Source organism: Sarcophilus harrisii, chromosome 5 (assembly GCF_902635505.1).
Source record: "Sarcophilus harrisii chromosome 5, mSarHar1.11, whole genome shotgun sequence".
Lineage (NCBI taxonomy): Eukaryota > Metazoa > Chordata > Mammalia > Dasyuromorphia > Dasyuridae > Sarcophilus > Sarcophilus harrisii.
Genome location: NC_045430.1, coordinates 127,920,838 through 127,939,806, shown reverse-complemented (window position 1 = coordinate 127,939,806; position 18,969 = coordinate 127,920,838).

The following is an 18,969-nucleotide window of genomic DNA, read 5'->3' as shown; positions in this document are numbered from 1 at the left end:
AAATGCCTTAGGGCAAATGTAGATCTCACACATGATATTACAGTATCCCTCTGTTTTTATTCCTCAAAAATAAAGGCCTTCATCTTGAAATGCCTTTACATTAGCTGGTTTTCAAAAGAGGAGAGGGAAAAAAAAATAGTATATCAGACTTAGCTGCTCTAACAGGTGATCATATTATGTCTTATTTCCCTAATCCCCAAACAACTAAACATTAATATGTTTTGCTCTGAGTAACCAGATATGACATGGAATGTGATATTGTAGGTGCAGACAGCTCTTCCCAAAGTAAATTAAAATGGTATAGATTTAAGAAAAAAGAATCACTTCAGTAGGAAGCTCTCTTCCATCTGCATAACTTAATCTGCACAACTGACAAAATAATCAAATACCAGGAACAAAATGGTAACCCATTTAGTGAAATGGAGATTGGAGTACAGGGACATGCAAGTGAACATGTGGATAGTCTAATGAGCCACTATGAAGCTATAATATTGGACATATTCATGGGAAGATTTTGTGAGAGCTGCTAAAAGATAACATCTGGTTGACAGGATGTCAGAAGGTAAGGGAAATTACCATGACCATGAAAATGCTAAGAAAGAAGAAATAAATGTGTGTAGTATTCAATGTCTTAAAGATACAGAGAGGTTAAATGGTCAATTCTGGGAATATCCCTACCTTTCTATGCTGTCCTGATAAAATCCTCTTTGGAGTGCTGAGCTCAGTTCTGGGTTTATACTTTAAGAAAGAAATTGATGAAATGGAATGTGTTCAAAAGACCAAAACAAGAATAGGGAGTGATAAAATAATAGGTTAAAAATGTTTACATGGGAGAAGAGAAGATTTGGTAGGAACAAACGGGTTTCTGTCATTATAGACTACACATATTTGAGAGAATATCATCTAGAAAACTTATTCTGATTGGTTTCAGAGGACAAAGCTAGTACTAGGTGAAAGTAATGGGGATACAATATAAGCAAAATCTTTCTGTACTTAGAGTTATCCAAAATTTGAATGACTACCTCTGTGTCTAGGAAGTTTCCATAGACTTTGTGGCAAACTGCCACTGTCTGATGTCTGCAAACAGTAATTTATTTTGTTTGACACTTACTTTTATATCTATCCTTGTATCATCACTTAATCATTAATCAATGAAAGAAGAATGGAAAATAAAATTTTACACATATGTATATATATATATATATATATATATATAAATGTTTTAATTAATGATATTATTGCTTTTTTTCTTTTTTGAGTTTTAACAATCTTTTTTTTAAAGTTACACTTTCAGTTACATTTTAGTTATTTTACAGCTGCTCACTTACACTTCACAGATATACAGATGGAATATTATTTTGAGACTGTCTAATCCAATCTCTTCATTTTATAAGTGACTAAACTTAGGTCCAAAGAGAGTTAACAGAAGTAACAGGTTGTCTGATTCAAAATCTGACATTGTTTCTAGCAGAGTTTTAATAAAAAAAAAAAAAAGGAAGAAATTCATATTGATGTTTCTTTGGCTATTACTATATACAAAGGTATTACCTGCCAGCATGGTAGCAAAACAAAGGTCTGCAAAATATTCAACTGAATGTACTTAGCATGTAAATTCTGCATTCAGGTGAATTAAATTCTAATAATGGATATTTTATTAACTTCCCTTGTAAGTCCGGAAAAAATAATTTAATTTCTCTAAGACTCAGTTTCCTCACATATGAATGAGATTGCATCATATATCTCTAACACCCCTTCAAAATCTAAATCTGTTCCTATAATTTATTTTCAAACCAATGAACAGGGAATAGGCTGTGTTGTATAGAGGTAAAGTATTGGAATAGAAGTCAGAAAGGGAAGAAAACAAAGTATATACAGTAACACAACTGAATTCTTTTAACATTTCCATCCAAATAACATTGAATAACATTTCAAATCAAATTCTGGTGTGAAATTAAAGGCTTGAATGAGATTTTTCTAACTCAAGACAATTTAGGAGGTCAGCAGGTTTGTTACTCCAGGATAGAGGCTGAACCATAATGAAATGCTTACATAGAATTGGCAACAATAGGCTTTGGAGTCAGTTGCAACAGTGGCAAGAGCAGCTTCCAGAGATCTCAGGCAAAATTACAAACACCTTAGCTAACCTGAATTTTATTGCCTGGGCTATTTTATCTGGAGGTTCCCACCTAGTTAAGCCTTTGGCTCAGTCTATCAGTCAGTTCCTTTCCTTGGAAGGCAAAAGAGGTTATGGATCCTAGGGGGTGGCCACTGAGAGATGTTCCTCAGCCCCAGTTTCCAGAAATCTCTTTCTGTGGGCCAGGAGAGTGAGACCCAAATTTTTGAATTCGCTTCAAAATTGGCACAGAACATCCTAAAAGCCAGTTCTAGTTAACAAAATTTTGAGGGGCCCCTGTAGCTGCCTAACTATCCTGCAGCCATCTGTCTGGTCTGGTGAGCACTCCTGTATCTGTAGCAAGTGGGGAAAGCTGGACGCAGCGCTAAAGCCTCCTTGCCTACCTCCACAGGATGCTATGTGATGGCCCTGGGTATCTAAATCTGGACACATTTGGTCTGATCTGATTCTGAGCGCCTTTTGGGGGCACTCTTCTAGTTGTATGTATTCTATGTGATTTGTCTGTCTGTTTTGTTAATTTAAGAGCTCTGTTAAATTTTAAGAACAATGATTAAGAAATTTGGGAATTGTTTTTTTTTTTTTTTTAATTTGCTTGTGATTTCAAACTTTTTAACCTGTTGTACTAATTTGTAAATAAATGGAACTTGGTTATTTTAAATGACAGAAAAATTTTCCCCTTAAAGCAGTTTTCAGAACCTGCTAGAGTAGAGAGCAATAAAACTTTATCTGATTGAAATTCAGGAAGAAAAAAAATGATTAGGAACTTTGAGATGATTCTGAAAATTGTGAGAAAGAATTTTGCTATTGCCTTTGCATGCTAGATCTTATCTGAGGATAAGATGTTGGAATTTTCTTAAATATTGATACCTTTATTACTAAAGAAAAAAAAAAGCAGCCTGATTTAGTTTGGGAAAGAGCAATAAAATTCAAGCTCTGCCTGGACAGATAAGAGAGATGCTAATTGCTGTCAGGCAAGCACTCAGGCAGAAAAATAAATAAATAAAAAAGAGGTTTTGGTTTGATTCAGCTTATTTGTTAACATTGTAAATTAAAAGTTTTGAAGAGAATTTTAAGAATGCAGGTGATTTATGAAGGATTGGTTTGTAAGAACAATTAAAGGTTTGCATGATTTTAGGAAGTAAGAGAAAGGTTTTTGTCAGCAGGAAGAAGAGGTGGGGGAGAAATGGGAAGAGGGTCCTTTCTCTTCAAAGATAAAGATTTTACTCACCCACCCAACCCCCACTGCTTCCTGCTACTTTAGCAGTGGAGTGTCTAATTAGGAAAGTTGTTGGAGATTAAGTATGTAGCATGAATGAAGGAGAAAGTTTGGAATCTAGTAGACTTGGGAAGAAACTGATGGGATACATCTTGAGAAGGATTCCTGTGTAAGAAATTGAGTGGGGAATTTGAGAAAATTTTTGTCCAGGAGTGCAGGAGTGGGGGAAGAGTGGCCACATGGAATCCTCTCCTTCCCTCACCCCACTAAGTGTGTTCCAGCCATTTTTTTGTCTTTTTTTTAAATCAAGTTACTGCCAGTGCAGCAAACTGATTTAAAGGGACAGACTTATTTTTAGGTTAATTGACTGAATATTTGTTTCTTGATATGTAATGGTTTTCTTGTTTGAGGAATATGGTCATAAATGTGATCTATATTTTGGTAGGATTATTTCTAAAAGTTTAAAGAATCTTTCAGATTTTCTTATGTGACATTTGGACATTCTGTATAAGTTTTAAATTGATTACATTGGGTCCTCCTGAGGTTATTTAAAGGACCTCTGAAAATAATAGTTTTTCTTTGTCCATTTGAAAATGTTTCTGTTATGCTGGAAACTGAATGGATGCCCATCAGTTGGAGAATGGCTGAATAAATTGTGGTATATGAATATTATAGAATATTATTGTTCTGTAAGAAATGACCAACAAGATGATTTCAGAAAGGCCTGGAGAGACTTACACGAACTGATGCTGAGTGAAATGAGCAGGACCAGGAGATCATTATATACTTCAACAACAATACTATATGATGACCAGTTCTGATGGACCTGGCCATCCTCAGCAAGATCAACCAAAGAATTTCCAATGGAGTAGTAATGAACTGAACCAGCTACGCCCAGAGAAAGAACTCTGGGTGATGCCTAAAAACCATTACATTGAACTCCCAATCCCTATATTTATGCCCACCTGCATTTTTGATTTCCTTCACAAGCTAATTGTACAATATTTCAGAGTCTGATTCTTTTTGTACAGCAAAATAACCTTTTGGTCATGTATACTTATTGTGTATCTAATTTATATTTTAATATATTTAACATCTACTGGTCATCCTGCCATCTCGGGGAGGAGGTGGGGGGTAAGAGGTGAAAAATTGGAACAAGAGGTTTGGCAATTGTTAATGCTGTAAAGTTACCCATGCATATAACCTTTAAATAAAAGACTATTAAATAAAAAAATAATCATAATAATAAAAGAAAATGTTTCTGTTATGGACAATTTGCAATTTGGGATAGTTTTCTATGTACTGGGTATTTTACAAGCAAACTAATCTGTATGTATAATGTTCATTTATGAAACATCTACTTGGATAATTGTTTAAGTTGTGAACTTATTGGGACAAATTTCTTACTGTTATCACTATAAGGTTATGGTAAATATTTTTTAGGATTTACCAGAAATTTGATTAATGGAACCTGTTATTGGAGGTAAAATTTCTTGGGCTTATAGTTAATTAGTTAATGCCTTATGGGACAAGGGGACAATTTATTGGAATAAAACTGGGTTAAAGCTATTTTATCCTGTATGTGCTGAAAGTTGAGTTTTGACTGCTTATGTTATGCTATAGTTAAGTTCTTGTGATTTTTCCTCCCCTAACTGATCTCTGTGGTCAGAACAATTGTCAATAGAATTGTTCATGCAATTCAATTATGTCATACCTTGCTGTTTTCAGTCTGATTATATGTAATCATTGTACTCTAAATTCTTAGGCAAATAAGTATTTAGCTTGGTCATCTGTCTGTTATTGGGTAATTTGTAGTTTTTTTTTAAGGTTTCTAAATGATATTCTTATTAATTAACAATTAACAGTGGTCTATGAGACCTAACTGCTGTTAAGACTTGAGACTATAGCAGGTACCTGTCCTGTAAAGCAGTCATCTCTTCAAATAGGAAGCTGCTGGCTCTTCACATTTTGCAGCAGTCTTGTGGACCAGTCTTTTTATCTCAGACTGTTCTAACCTTTATTTGTTGGATTTGTGTCAAATCACAGATATTGACTTGCTTCTGGGACCTTGATCAGTTTTAATTGTCAGCACAGCACACTTATCCTCTGCATGGAATGAGAACCTTTGACCATTTCTCAATCTGTGGCAGTTTTTAAACCTTGTTTCTAGTGAACTTTGGACTGATATAGAGGACTTTTGGAATGGTTGATGAATGACTATTAAACCTTGACTGGGTCATCTGTTACTGTGTGTTTGAGATTTGGGATGGGAGTTGTTAAAACTATGTAATTATTGCTGTTATATTTGAGGGATTTTTAGGAAATGCTACTGTACTAGTCTGTTATGTATAGGGATTTTGATTCATTCTGGGATTTATATGTGGAATGATCATTTGATAATTCATTTCCATGAGGAAAAAGAAAAAGAGAGGAAGAGATAGAACCCTGGGGAAACTGGTATATTTTTCTAAAAATACCTGAAAGAATAGGAAGTCCTTATTCTGTCAGAATTGCCCTGGTGGACTCAGTTCTTGGGATTATTTTTTTTTAGAAACAAACAAGAAAAAATTTAGAAATCAGACACCTGTCTTGAGACTGGCAGTCTCTCTGATCTGTTTTTCCAGTCATGTAACCCCATTTCATTAATTAGTATTTCAGTAATCTCAAAGGACCTTGTAGTTTGAAATCAGGCATCTAAAAGTTTGGGGTTTGCCTGCCTTGATGGTCTAACTGTGCATAATCTGCTCTGCAATCTGATCCTTTCTGCAGCCCTGTTTGTTTCTCTAGGCAGGGACAGGTTAAGCTACTCCAAGCCTCACTCTTCTCCCATGGAGAGAGTTGCCCCTCTAAATGGACCTTGAGCCCTTGAGCCCTGCTGCTTTGTAAGCAGAGACTGAGTTAAGTGCACAAATGACTGCAGACCACCTAACTCACAGTGAACTGTCCATCTCAAACTGGATTCTCTGGCTGAGATGGTGCCCCAACTGCAGAGGACCTGATACACTTGCAATAGGGGGCCTTTGTACTGCTGTTAACTCTGGGGTTATCAGGGAGAGATGTGTCCTTGCATTTTTTTTTCTTTTCTAGTTTTATTTTGGTTTATTTACTTTACATAGGATTCAGACGAGAGAGAGAGAGAGAGAGTGGAATGTTGTGCCACAGTCCTCTTTAATTGTCCTGCCTCAGTTTCCCTAAATTGGTTCTGCCTCAGTTTCTCTAAATTGTTCTGCCTCGGTTTCCTTAACTGTTCTGCCTCATTTCCCTTAGTTGCAAACCCTCTAGTTCATTAAAGACTGAAGGCCACTTGCTCTGAGATTATAAATTGTTAATGTGAGACTCAAGATAAGGGGGAGTTCAGACTTCCTGGCTCCTATCAGAATGTCCAATGTCTCCCACCACTCTGTCAGAACTAGATTGCTGTTCCCACTCTCAATGTTCTGCCCCTGTGCTTGCCTTAGTCTAACCACATTCACCACTGGATACTGTGAGAAGATTCCTGTCCAGTCAATCAAACTGTCCAATTAATAGAATGTTGGGAACTCTCTGAGTTTTATCTTGATTCAGTTTCTCCAGCCTTACATTTGCCTTCTTAGCTCTCAGGTTGATGCAAACTCTAGAGAGTCTCATCACCTATTTAGACAAATCAGTGGACTCCCTTGTGGAGGTTGTCAAGTTGGTTGGGGGTCATTAGGGAATCACTTGCCTCCTTGCATAAGCAGTTGGATGACCGGGAGGTCAGTGGTAAGGCTTCAATGTCCTGGCATCAGTCACTCTAATCACAGGTCCAGTCCTCTTGTTCCTTCTCCTCCTCCTCATAGCTCCCTGCGTAATTAAGTACCTCACCTCTTACAGACCCTGAAACTTTTCACCCTCAAGATGACTTATTCCCCATTGGCCTCAGATGAGTCACAACTATGAACATAAAAAGGGGGGAGTAAAATGGATAAAAGACTGGCCGCCTCATCCCTGCGTCAAGGGGCCTCAGGCTTATAGGAACATGTTGCTTAAACTAAATTAAGGGAAGTGTTATCTTCAGACAGAATGCTTGTCTAACAATGTCAGACATCCTGTAAGCTCCTCAGCATCCCACTTCTCAAGCAAGAAGTCAAGTCACTGTTGTAACCACAAGGCAGAACAAGAATTGCTTATAAGCCTGTTTTTATTTGAGTTTGGGACAGTACTCTACTGAGAGTCTGTCCTGGCTGATAACTAAACAATAAATGATTTCTAAATTACAAACACCTTGGCTGTCCTGAATTTTATTGCCTAGGCTATTTCAATGGTAATGGGAATGGTAAAATCATCAGGAAAATTACAGGGGACCTTTGCTGGCACTGGGTATAGGATTATTGCTTCATTAATCATATGCAGTACTAAGTTATGGTTCAGGGAAGCAGTATGTGAGCAAAGAGGAATACTAATGCTTGTAACTTTAGGAGAAAAGATACTCTGCTAATTGCTCCAAAACCAAAAAAGGTGTTAGGGTCTGTGGCTACAGGGGAACAGTAGCTTTCCTAGATAAAGGCCAGAGTATAGTCCAAGAGAGTCAGAGTCACACCTCTCCTTAGATCATACCACCTTAAAAGCACTGAAAACCAACAGATCTTCAGAAATAGCTCTAAAAATAGCAGAAAAAAATAAAATAACTTTCACCAATAACAAAACACACACACACACACACACACACACACACACATCCCAGAAAACAAGCAAACCAAAAACAGTAACTCAGAAATATGGGGCAGTTTCTCCACTATAGAGGAAGCAGAACCCAACTTTAAAATAAACAAATCAAGAAGTAGATTTTAAATAATAAGCAAACAACAACCGCCACGACCATCAAACCTGACCACAAAAACTATGGTGACAAGGAAGATTAAGACACAAACAGAAACAATACAGATATCCTAGTTCTTATGGGCAAAATACAAATGGAAAGAATCTCCCAATGACTTCTTGAAACAGATCCCAAAATGAAAATTCCTTGAAATATTATACTCAAATTGCAGGAATCTCAATTTAAGGATAAAACACTTCAAAAAGCCAAATATTATGAAGCCACGATCAGAATCAGACAAGATTAATAGGTGACAAATTTAAAAAAGCAGAAGATTTGGAACACAATATCCCAGTAGTATAAGAAGTAAGATTACAAACAAGAATAACCTACACAGGAAAACTGCTGATATTCTTTTGGAGTTGAAGAGGGGTGAGATGGATATTTAGTGAAATTCAGAATGTTCAAACATTCCTGATGAAAAGACTAGTCCTAATAGCAAATTTGATATCCAAACATAAGAATCAAGAGAAGCATAAACATGTGAATATAAAAGATTAAAAAATAAAACATCATAAGTGACTTATAGTTAAACTTTATACATTCCTATATGGAAAAATACTTTATTATTAGAGCAATTAGAAGGAATCTTCATAAATAAATGATGTAGTTCTTAGTTGATTATGACAGAATGATCTCAGAAAAAATTTGAGGGGAGAGAAAGGGATATGGTGAGAGGAGGAGGAAAGAAGGAAGAAATGGGGAAATTATCTGACACAAAAGAGGTACACAAAGAAGACTGTAAAAGTGAAGGGGAATGTGTAGGAGTTGAGGGCAATGCTTAAACCTCATTTTTATCAGAAATGGTTCAAAATAACTGGATGCTAGCTGCCCCATTGGCCTGCTGCTGTTATAGTAAGCCAGGACTGAGGGCTGTTCACTTGTGCTGTTATTAAGTTCATCCCAATGGCTTTCCTTATCACCATCTAAACTGGGCTGAACACTATTTTTATCCCAATGAGCCATACCTTTCTTGAAGTTCTTCCAACCCATTTTGAGCTGAAAAACTGTTTCTCTCTTTGCAAGCTCTGCTATTTCGACCTCTTTTCAGAGGCTTGATTTCATATTGTTTTTGAAGGAAACTGGGAGAGCTTGAAGAGTAACCTGCTTAACTCTACCATCTTAGCTTCTTGAATAGCTGACTTTTGATTGTAATTCTACCTCATTTGCTTTACACAATATTATATTAATATTTTCTTGGAAGTCACTAATGTAGAAGACCAATTCAAATTTTTTAAGAAGTTCCCCCTTTTCCTTTTTATGACTAACAATTTGATTTTCCTCTTTCCTTTTTCTAATCAGATTTACTAAAAGTTTATCTATATTATTGGTTTTGTCATAAAACCAACTTTTAGTTTTATTTATTAATTCAATATTTTTTTTTAACTTTGGATATTATTAATTTCTCCTTTTAATTTTAGAATTTCAACTTTAGTATTTCATTGGGGGTTTTTAATTTAGTCTTTTTCTAGCTCTTTAAGTTGCAAGCCCAATTCATTCATCTTCTCTTTTTCTATTTTATTCAAGTAAGCCTCTAAAGATATAAAATTTCCCCTTATTACTGCTTTGGCTGCATCCCACAAAATTTGGTGTGATGTCTCATCGTTGTCTTTATGTTGAGTGAAATTATTAATTGTGTCTATAATTTGCTGTTATACCCAATGATTCTTTAAGATGAGATTATTTAGTTTCCAATTAGTTTTTGGTCTATTTAGCCCCTAACATTTTGTTGAATGTGGTTTTTATTGCATCATGATCTGAAAAGAAAGCATTTACTATTTCTGCCTTCCTGCATTTAATTTTGAGGTCTTTCTGGCCTAATATATGGTCAATTTTTGTATAGGTTCCATGAACTGCTGAGAAGAAAGTATACTCCTTTCTGGCACCATTCAGTTTTCCCTAAAGGTCTATCATACCTAATTTTTCTAATATTCTATTTACTTCTTTAATTTCTTTCTTATTTGTTTTGTGGTTTGATTCATCCAATTCTGAGAGTACAAGATTGAGATCTCCCACTATTATAGTTTTGCTGTCTATTTCTTCTTGCAACTCTCTTAACTTCTCCTTTAGGAAGTTACATGCTATACCACTTGGTGCATATGTTTAACACTGATATTGTTTCATTGCCTATAGTACCATTCAGCAAGGTATACTTTCCTTCCTTATCTCTTTTAATTAGGTCAATTTTTGCTTTTGCTTGTTCTGAGATCAGGATGGCTACCCCTGTTTTTTTTTTTTTTTTTTTTTTTTTTTTTTTTTTTTTTTTTTTTTTTTTTTTTTTTTTACTACTTCACCTGAAGCATAATAGATTCTGCTCCAGCCTTTTACCTTCATTCTGTATGTATCTCCTTGCTTTAAATGTGTTTCCTGTAAACAACATATTGTAGGGTTCTGATTTTTGATCCAGTGTGCTATCTGCTTCTGCTTTATGGGAGAATTCATACCATTCACATTTATGCTTAAAATGACTAATTCTGTATTTCCTGCCATTTTATTATCCCCAGATTGTGTTTTTTTTTTAATTGCTCCCCTCCCCAACCCTCTTTCCCGGTTTTGAACTTATGTCCCCATCAAGCCACTCACCCTCTTTAGGATGCCTCCCTCTCCCCTTTCAGTTCTTCTTTTTTCTTGTACCCTTCCCTTATTACTCTTTTCCTTTTCCCTTTTCCTCTCCCCCTTTTTAGTGAGGTGAGAGAAGATTTTCTGTAAAACAAGTATACATGTAGTTTTTTTGTATATCCACAACAGAAATACAATTCTCAAGAGTTCCTTTAACCTTTTCTGCTTCTCTTGAGTCCTGTGGTTGAAGATCAATTTTTTTTTTTTTTTTTTTTTTTTTTTTTGTTTAGATCTGGTTTTTTTCCTTAGAAACAAATGGAATTTTTCTGTTTCATTAAATGTCCATCTTCTTCCATGGAAGAAAATGCTCAGCTTAGCTGGGTAGTTTATTCTTGGCTGCATTCCAAGTTCTCTGGCCTTTAGAATATCAGATTTCAGGCCCTTCTATCCTTTAATGTTGAGACAGCCAGATCTTCAGTGACCTTTATTGTGGCACCTCAGTATTTGAATTGTTTTTTTCCTGGCTCCCTATAATATTTTTTCTTTAGTCTGATAGTTTTGAAATTTGGCCACAATATTCCTTGGATTTTTTATTTTAGGGTGTTTTTTCAGAAGGTGTGATGAATTACTTCATTATCTATGGTAGGCTTTAGCAAGATATAGTTTTATTACTTATCTCTTTTAATTAGATCAATTTTTTGCTTTTGCTTGATCTGAGATCAGGATGGCTATCCCTGCTTTTTTTATTTCACCAGAAGCATTATAGATTCTTCTCCAGCCTTTTATCTTTACTCTGTATGTATCACTCTGCTTTAAATGTGTTTCTTGTAAATAATATATTGTAGGGTACTGGATTTTATTCCAGTCTGCTATTTGCTCCTGTTTTATGGGAAAGTTCACCCTATTCACATTTACAACTAAAACTCCTGATTCTATATTTCAGCCATCTTATATGTTCCAAATTATAACTTTCTCTTTCATTTTCCCCTTTCCTTCCTCCCTAGTATTTTACTAATGAGCTCTATTTGCCTCAAGCAGTCCTCCCTCTTGAGAGCCCCTTCCCCTTTCTCATACCTTTTTCCTAGTATTTCTCTTTTCCCTTCTATTAGTCTATCCCTTCCCTCTTCTACTTTCCCCTCCTACTTTTCCATAAGGTGAGATAAGTTTCTATGTGAAACCAAATGTGTCTAATATTCTCATTTTTAGCCAGTTCTGATGTTCATGCCCTCCCTTCTTTTTCTCAATTATAATAGGTTTTCTTTGCCTCTTTGCGAGATTTAATTGTTCTCATTTTATTTCCACTTTCCCATTTTCTAGTAAAATTCCCTTTTCACTTCTAGTTTCTTTTTTACATTATAACATTAAAATCAGATTATACATGTACTCTCTATGTATACCCATAACATATATACAGTTCTCAAGAGTTCTTTTGCTTTTACCTTTTTATGCTTCTCTTGAGTTTTATATTTGGATGTCATTTTTTTTTGTTCAGCTCTCATCTTTTCATGAAAAACAAATGGAACTCACCTGTTTCCTTGAACGTCCATCTTCTTCCCTGAAAGAAAAAGAAAAAAAGAAAGCCTTTTATAGTCATAAGAAAAAAATGCTACAAATCGCTGTTGATTAGATAAATGCAAATTAAAACAACTAAGATACTTCACACCTTTTAGATTGGCTAAGATAACATAAAAAATATACTACTGAATGTTGGAGGGAATGTGGTAAAACCGGGACACTAATACATTGTTGGTAGAGTTGTGAATATATCCAATCATTCTGGAAAGCAATTTAGAACTATGCTGAAAAGATTGTAAAACAGTGCAATGTTATTAGTGGATTATCACAAGGAAATCATAAAGTAGGGAAAAGGCCCCACATGTGCAAAAATATTTGTAGTAGCTCTTTTGATTGTGACCAAAATTTGGAAAAATGAGTAGATATCCATCATTTGGGAAATGAATGAACAGATTATGGTATATTAAAGTAATGAAATACTATTATTCTATGAAAGATGATGAACAAGCTGATTTTTGAAATGCCTGAAAAAATTTACAGGAACTGTAAAGTTCCTGAGAGAACAAGAGAACTGTAAAGTTCCTGAGAGAAACAAGTAGTTCTCAGGAACTGTAAACAAGTGCTCAGGAACTGTAAAGTTCCTGAGAGAAACAAGTAGAACTAGGAATACATTTTACACAATAACAGCAAGATTGTACAATGATCAACTGTGACAAATGTTTCTTCTCAATAGTTCAGTGATCCAAGGCCATTCCAATAAAACAATTCATCCACACTGGGAGAGAGAGTTCTAGAAATTGAATATGTAAAACTATGTTCACTTTTTCTTTTTTTTTTCTCTTGTGGTTTTTCCTTTTTGTTCTGATTTTTCTCTCCCATCATGATTCATAAGGAAATATCTTTTAAAAATGTACCTGCAACCCCCCCCCCAAAATTATTTTAATTAGATCTACAAAATGAAGTTCTCTCTTATGACACCCTCCCTCAAGAAGAAGATAATAATTGGACTTCCAGCCAAGATGGTGGAGAGCACACACACATCTATGTAAGCTTCATCTTTTCTCAGAATAATTTATCTCATGACAAGCCTTGGAATTAGAGCTTGACTGAAAAAAAAACACAAATAATTACCAAAAAAAGATATCCTCAAAATCGTGAAAAGGTCTGTCTTTGCTCTTGGGTGGAGACAGATAGATTGGGCACAAACTGAAGTTGGCAGCACAGTACAGCAGACAAAGTAAGGCAGTTCACATGAGCAGACTAGAAGGGGGTAGGGGTGTGATCTCAGCCGTTTCTGCAGGAAGACATTTACTACAGTGTTGGCTACTTTGCCCTGGCAGCAAGCCAGTAAACAAGCAAAGAAGCTAAAAACACAGGGGCTAAAGACTACAACCCCCAAAAGCTAGGTCTCTTAGGATCTGGCCACAGCACTCAGAGTATATCAGCACACTCTCGGAGTCTCAGAGCACAGACAAAGCCCAGTCATTGCTGTCCTGCTAGTGCCTCGCTGCTGCACCCTGTAGTCTGTAGAGGAAGCTTGGTAATACCATCCTCCTCCCCTGCCCCCAACACACACACAAAAAGCAGATTGCATTTGATTTTCTGGTTAGTTTGTTTTCTTTGATTCTTCTTTGACAAAATGAGCAAAAAATTTAAATGGGCTCTAACTATTGATAGCTTCTATATGGATAGAAAACAGACTTTAAACCCTGAGGAGATTAAAAACAGACTATCTCCAGATGAATACCCAAAAGGGGATATGACTTGTTCCTCAACACAGATAACTCTCATAGAAGAAATTAAAAAGGCTCTCAGAAGAGAGCTAGAAGAAAAATGGGAAAAGGAAAGGGAAGCTTGGCAAAAGAGCCTGGATGAGTCATTCCATTCATTTAAAGTTAGAGTGGATAAAGAAACCAAGTCCTTGAAAAACAGAATTAGTGAGTTGGAAAAAGAAAATAGCTCCTTAAAAATTAAAATTGGTAAAATGGAAAAAAAATCTATAGAACAAAACAAAATCTTAAATAAAATATTAGCAAAATTACAGAAAATCATCCCTGGGATAGTACACCACAACCAAGCAGGATTTATACCAGGAATGCAGGGCTTGTTCAATATTATGAAAACTATTAGCATAATTGACTATATCAGTAATCAAATTAACAAAACACATATGATCATCTCAATAGATGCAGAAAAACATTTGAAAAAATCCAGCATCCATTCCTAAAAAAAAACACTTGAGAGTATAGGAATAAATGGACTTTTCCTTAAAATAGTTAGGAGCATCTATTTAATACTGTCAGTAAGCATCATATGCAATGGGGAAAAACTGGAACCATTCCCAGTAAGATCAGGAGTGAAGCAAGATTGCCCACTATCACCTTTACTATTCAATATTGTATTAGAAATGCTAGCTTCCTCAATAAGAGTTGAGAAAGAGATTAAAGGAATTAGAGTAGGTAATGAGGAAACCAAAGTATCACTCTTTGTAGATGATATGATGATATACTTAGAGCACCCCAGAGATTCTCCTAAAAAGCTATTAGAAATAATTCACAACTTTAGCAAAGTTGCATGATAAAAAATAAATCCACATAAATGCTCAGCATTTTTATACATCACCAACAGCAAGAGATATAAAGAGAAATTCTATTCAAAATAACTGTTGATAACATAAAATATTTGGGAATCTATCTACCAAAGGAAAGTCTGGAATTATATGAGCAAATTATAAAACACTTTCCACATGAATAAAGTCAGATTTAAATAATTGGGAAAATATCAAATGTTCTTGGATAGGTCAAGTAAATACAATAAAGATAACAATACTCCCTTAAACTAATTTATTTATTTAGTGCTAAACCAATAAGACTCCCAAGAAAATATTTTAATGACCTAGAAAAAATAATAACTAAATTCTTATGGAACAACAAATGGTCAAGAATTTCAAGGGAATTAATGAAAAAAATCAAATGAAGGCAGCCTAGCTGTATCTGATCTAAAACTATATTATAAAGCAGCATTCATCAAAACCATTTGGTATTGGCTAAGAAATAGATTAGTTGATCAATTGAATATGTTAGTTTCATAAGACAAAATATTCAATAACTATAGCAATGTAGTGTTTGACAAACCCAAAGATCCCAACTTTTGGGATAAGAATTCATTATTTGACAAAAACTCCTGGGTAAACTGGAAATTAGTATGGCAGAAATTAGGCACGGACCCACACTTAACATCTTATATGAAGATAAGATCAAAATGGGCCCATGATTTAGGCATAAAGAAGGAGATTTTAAATAAATTAGAGGAACATAGCATAGTTTACCTCTCAAACTTGTGGAGGAAGGAGGAATTTGTGACCAAAGATGAACTAGAGATCATCATTGATCACAAAATAGAAAATTTTGATTATATCAAATTAAAATGCTTTTGTACAAACAAAACTAATACAAAAAGATTAGAAGGGAAGCAACAAACTGGGAAAACATTTTTACAGTTAAAGGTTCTAATAAAGTTCTCATTTCCAAAATATATAGAGAATTGACTCTATTTATAAGACATCAAGCCATTCTCCTGTTGTAAATGGTGAAAGGATATGAAGAGACAATTTTTAGATGACGAAATTTAAACTATTGCCACTCATATGAAAGAGTGTTCCAAATCACTATTGTTCAGATAAATGCAAATTAAGATAACTCTGGGATACCACTACACACCTATCAGATTGGGTAAGATGACAGGAAAAAATAATGTGGAATATTGGAGGGGATATGGGAAAACATGCACTCTGATACATTGTTGGTGAAATTGTGAACACATCCAACCATTCTGGAGAGAAATTTGGAACTATGCTCAAAAAGTTATCAAACTGTGCATACTTTTGATCCAGCAGTGTTTCTATTGGGCTTATACCCCAAAGAGATACTAAAGAAGGGAAAGGGACCTGTATGTGCCAAAATGTTTGTGGCAGTCCTGTTTGTAGTGGCTGGAAACTGGAAAATGCATGGATGCCCATCAATTGGAGAATGGTTGGGTAAATTGTGGTATATGAATGCTATGGAATATTATTGTTCTGTAAAAAATGACCAGCAGGATGAATACAGCGAGGATTGGTGAGACTTATATGAAGTGATGCTAAGTTAAATGAGCAGAACCAGGAGATCATCATATACCTCAACAACGATACTGTATGAGGATGTATTCTGATGGAAGTGGATTTCTTGGACAAAGAGATCTAATCAAGGATGGACAGAAGCAGCTACACCCAAAGAAAGAACACTGTTAAATGAATGTAAACTGCTTGCATTTTTGTTTATCTCCCCGGGTTATTTATACTTTCTGAATCCAATTCTCCCTTTGCAACAAGAGAACTGTTTGGTTCTGCACACATATATTGTATCTAGGATATACTGTAAACTATTTAACATGTATAAGACTGCTTGCCATCTGGGGGAGGGGGAGGGAGGGAAAAAACGGAACAGAAGTGAATATAAGGGATTATGTTGTAAAAAATTACCCTGGCATGGGTTCTGTCAATAAAAAGTTATTTAAAAAAAGATGTCTAGGTTATACGTTTTCAAATATGGAACTATATCCATACATAGATAGATAGATAGATAGATAGATATAATTCACCTTTTTCCACTTTGCTTGTTTTCTTTTCCTTTCTTATTATTTTATTTTTTCAAATAATATGTAAAATATGTTTTACCATTTGCATTTACAACTTTGAATACCAAATTGTTTCCTTTCATTCTCTTCACACTATTGCGAGGCAAACAATTCAATAAATTATACATAAGTAGTCATGCAAACATATTTCCATCTTAGTCATTTTATGAATGAAAACATAGACAAAAACACTCTAGAAAAATACAGTGAAAAATAGTATCCTTCCATCTTTATTCAGCTATCACAATTTATTTCTCGGGTAAGGAATAGCATTTTTTCATCTTAAATCCTTCAGAGTTATCTTGGATCATTGCATTGTTGACATTAGCTAAGTCATTCATACTCCATCACCTTAAAATATTGCTGTTACTTTTTACCCAGTACATTTTACTTTACTTATTAAGTCTTTCCAAGTTTTTCTGAGAGCATCTTACTCATAATTTCTTATAGCATAATAATATTCCATCATAAACACATACCCAATTTGTTCAGCCATTCATCCATTGATGGGCTTTGCCCCAGAAAAGAACTACTGTAAATATTTTGTACATTTAGTTCTCTTTTCTTTTTCCTTTTTTCTGTTTTTCTCTCTATTTTTTCTGAGATATATACCTAGTAGTGACATTGTTCAGTCAAAGGGTATTCATGTTTTATAGCTCTTTGGATATAATGCCAAATTGCTCTAAAGACTTGCTAAAACAACTCACAATTTCATCAACAATCCATTAATATCTCATTTGCTCCACATTCCCTTCAACATTTGTCATTTACCTTTCCTGTCCAATTCGCAAATATAATAGATATGAGGTTGTATCTCAGGACTATTTTAATTTACATTTTTCCAGTCACTGATAATTTAGAGTATTTTTTAATATGACTATATATAGCTTTGATCATTTTATCTGAAAAATATTCTTATCTTTTGATCATTTATCAATTGGGAAATTTTTACTTTTACAAACTTAACTCAGTTCTCTACATATTTGAGAAATTTGCTTCAATTTTTTCACAGTTAAAAATGCTAAATGTATTTTCCTGTATCCTATCCCCCTTCCATTTATTCTATTTTATTCTATTCTCTTTCTCCTTTTATCCTGTTCCTATTTGAGAAATGTTTTGTTTTGCTTCTTTCTACTTCCTCCCTCAATCTGCCCTCCCTTCTATCACCACCTCCATTCCTTTATTCCCTTCCCCTTCTACTTTCTATAGATAATGTAGATTCTTATCTCTGAGTATGTAAATTATTTTCTCTTTGAGCCAATTCTGTTGAGAGTAAGGTTCACTTGTTAAGCTTTCCATAATTTCATCTTCCCATTCGTTGTAAAAGTTTTTCTTTTCTCTTTTTTTTTTATTTATTTAATAGCCTTTTATTTACAGGATATATACATGGGTAACTTTACAGCATTAACAATTGCCAAACCTCTTGTTCCAATTTTTCACCTCTTACCCCCCCACCCCCTCCCCTAGATGGCAGGATGACCAGTAGATGTTAAATATATTAAAATATAAATTAGATACACAATAAGTATACCTGACCAAAACGTTATTTTGCTGTAGAAAAAGAATCAGGCTCTGAAATATTGTACAATTAGCTTGTGAAGGAAATCAAAAATGCAGGTGTGCATAAATATAGGGATTGGGAATTCAATGTAATGGTTTTTAGTCATCTCCCAGGTTCTTTTTCTGGGATTGTTCAGTTCAACTGCTCCATTAGAAATGATTTGGTTGATCTCGGGAGAAGGGCCTGATCCTAGAACGGTCATCATATATATTTTTTTAGATATAATGATCTCTTTCTCATTTCCCAGCATCAGTTCATGTGTCTCTCAGGCCTTTCTAAATTATCCTTTGGTCATTTCACAGAATAGTAATATTCCAAATTTTCTAACCAATTTATTCAGCCATTCTCAATATGGACATCCATTCAGTTTCAGTTTTCCACTACAAAAGGGCTGCCACAAACATTCATGCACATACAGGTCCCTTTCCTTCTTTATAATCATTTGGGATATAATCCCAGTAGAAACTCTGGAT